Below are 3,186 nucleotides of genomic sequence, written 5' to 3' on the forward strand. Positions count from 1 at the left end.
GTTCTGCCTTTTGAAGAAAAACAGAACCAGTTTTGGGGTTTTTTTTGTGACAAGTCTTCTGAATATTTGAATTTCCTTATCTTTGTGTGAACCATCCTTACATTTGTTCAGTAAATACTTGATTGACATTTAAATTAGAGAATGGGAGGAGTTGGCTGTAAAAGGAGAACAGAAAAATGGAGAGGTAGCTGGTGAGGGATGAGTGGCTGGGGAAAATGGGATCTAGGGAAGTTTGCTTGTTTTTAAGATGGAAGAAATTACAAGACTCTTTTATACCACTGCTTATACGGTGGATAACTGATGTGGGCAGGAGAGTTTGACCGGATGCAGATTCTTAAGTAGGGGAGAAGGACTGCATACGGGAAGGAACTGGCTTTGGATAGGAATATAAAATGGTTCATCTGTCTCAGCCAATTAAACGGAACATGCACTTTCCCCATGGGGGCCAGTGTGCAAGGCTGTAAACAGTCGCCTCTTTGGTAGTGTGGGCAGAGTGTTGCTTGTATGATTTGCCTTAAGGGACCTTGGAGACAGTGGACATTCATGTCTGATCTCAGGCTATCTCCAATCTAGACTCCAGACGTATGCAGGTACCTTTGGAAAGCCTCAGGGCACAGTGACCAGGGTCCACACTGGCCCAGTCATCATGTCCAAGCTGCAGAACAAGGAGCATATGATTCAAGCTCTAAGCAGGGCCAAGTTCAAGTTCCCTGGTGGCTGGCGGATCCACATCTTCAAGGAGTGGGGTTTTACTGAGTTTAATGTGGACGGATTTAAAGACACCGTGGCTGAAAAGCTCCCCAGGTGGCTGTGGGGTCAAATACAGCTGCAGTGGCGGCCCTCTGAACAAATGGCTTGCCCTGCCCTCTGGAGAACCTTGGCAATGCCCCCTCTTGTGGCAGCCCCATCAATAAATCTTAGTCCCTTCCTGTCCAAAAATAATAAATTGATAGATAGATAGAAATAGTTCATCTAAAAAAAATAATAAATTGATAGAAATAGTTCATCTAAAAAAAAAATAGTTCATCTAGTGAGAGACCAGAAGCTGTAATACATGGATGTAAAATGCTGGTAAACAGATGTGGTTGAACAAGTCTATACAAGAAATGCCACGATACACTAAGAGACAGTGTCAGGACCAGGAAGTTATCTACGCTTCATTTTCCCCGACTGAATATGAGAATAATGATACAGCACACCAGTCAAAAGGTTTCGATTTACTTCCTATATTCTTGGTCATGTCTCTTAAACGTTTTTGGCAAGATCTTTGTGTGGCTTTGCCACTAAACTAACCTAATGTCTGGCAAACAGTAGTTGTTCAATAAACATTCACCGAGTTAGTTTCAAAAACAGAGTTGTTTTGAAGATCCAGTAAAACAAAGAATGGATGTAAAAAAAAAGTGCTTTGTAGTCTGAGAAATGCGATTCAAATCCAAGGTGTATATGTTCAGGAGAGTCAGGATAAAGTTCACTGGGTTTTTTTTGACTCCTTAAATGAGAAACATTATGTAAATGTGGAAACATGGTCATTGTTATGGAGACTTTTTTTTTTTTCGTCTTAAAACAATTTTTTAAGTTTATTTATTTATTCTCAGAGAGAGGGCGCGTGAGCAGGGGAGGGCCAGGAGACAGCGAGAGAGAATCCCAAGCAGGCTCTGCACTGACACGTAGCCCGATGCGGGACTCAAACTCACAAAACTGTGACATCATGATCTGAGCCAAGATCAAGAGCTGGATGCTCAGGGAGCCTAGGTGGCTCAGTCGGTTAAGCGTCTAACCTTGGCTCAGGTCATGATCTCATGGTTCTTGAGTTCAAGCCTTGTGTCAGGCCCTGTGCTGACAGTTCAGAGCCTGGAGCCTGCTTTGGGTTTTGTGTCTCCCTCTCTCTCTGCCCCTCCCCTGGTTGCTCTCTGTCTCTCTCTCTTGAAAATAAATAAACATTAAAAAATAAAAAAAAAATAAAAAAGAGCCAGATGCTTAACCAACTGAGCCATCCAGGCGCCCCATAGACTTTTTTTTTTCCCTTAGAGGAATAGAGCAAAACCTAAAGTGTCTGTGAACTAGCTTGTCAACTTTGGCCTTTTAACCCGTCTAATGTCACAGAATTGAAAAAGTATAAAAAGGCCAAAAAACCCAAAACCATCTAAGTCAGCCAGCTGTATACAAGTATCATAAAGTTCCAAGTTACATTTATAATACTGAGCACATAAGTATTGTATTACCTTTCCTTTTCTTCCTTCCTTTGTTTTGCCTTGTTTTTTGGTAGATTATAATTTCCAAAATAAATACAAATTGGGGATGTGGATTTACTTTTCCAGGTAACAATAAAGTTTCAAATTTGTTGATGTTTCTGCTGAGAATTTCTTTTTTTTATTTATTAAAAAAATTGTTTTTAATGTTTATTTTTGAGAGAGACAGAGACAGAACATGAGTGTGTTAGGGGCAGAGAGAGGAAGACACAGAATTCAAAGCAGGCTCCAGGCTCCGAGCTGTCAGCACAGAGCCCGACGCGGGGCTCGAACTCACAAGCTGTGAGATCATGACCTGAGCTGAAGTCAGACGCTCAACCGACTGAGCCACCCAGGCGCCCCACTACTGAGAATTTCTTAAGGTACCCAAGTACACCAGTCTATTTTCATGATAAATCTATATGATCTTCACACATATTGTAGGACTGATGTGGACCAAAGCTCTAGCTGATAAGAAAAACTAAGAAAAAAAAAAAAAAACCCATTCAGTGCATGTGTATTTTCTTACCAGGATTACAGGAGGTAATATACTTGAGCCCTGGAGTTTGAAAGCAATTTCCTATATGCTATGATTTGTTTGTTTGTTTTTAATATATATATTTTTGAGTTAACTCTGTCCCCAACATGGGGCTTGAACTCATGACCCCAAGAGGAAGAGCCTCATTCTCTATCGACTTGAGCCAGCCAGGCACCCCACGCTAAGTAAAGTTTTATTCCCTAGGAGAAGCTCTTATCTGTGATTCTGACAGAATATCTGTGAGGAGAAGTAAATCAACTCAATGCCATCATTTTCAATTTTTCGTCATTATCACTGGCGATTAGATATTACATAATTAGCTACGGTCATACGAGAGGATTCAGCAGAGCAGTTTAGGATTAAATTTAGGAATTAGACATTAGGAACTCACCAGGATCCCATAAGTGTTTTTAAGTTGTT

At 40.9% G+C, this 3,186-nt stretch overlaps 1 non-coding gene across 1 annotated transcript; it reads left to right on the forward strand.

Moving 5' to 3' along the window:
- Window positions 1-404: 404 nt before the first annotated feature.
- Window positions 405-536, forward strand: LOC124516810 (small nucleolar RNA SNORA70). The gene has a single exon (XR_006963199.1). It is a non-coding gene; the product is annotated as a small nucleolar RNA SNORA70 (small nucleolar RNA).
- Window positions 537-3,186: the final 2,650 nt, after the last annotated feature.

Source organism: Lynx rufus, unplaced genomic scaffold (genome assembly GCF_022079265.1).
Source record: "Lynx rufus isolate CCGP_SWC_20201006 ecotype Redwood Valley unplaced genomic scaffold, mLynRuf1.p SCAF_2, whole genome shotgun sequence".
Classification (NCBI taxonomy): domain Eukaryota; kingdom Metazoa; phylum Chordata; class Mammalia; order Carnivora; family Felidae; genus Lynx; species Lynx rufus.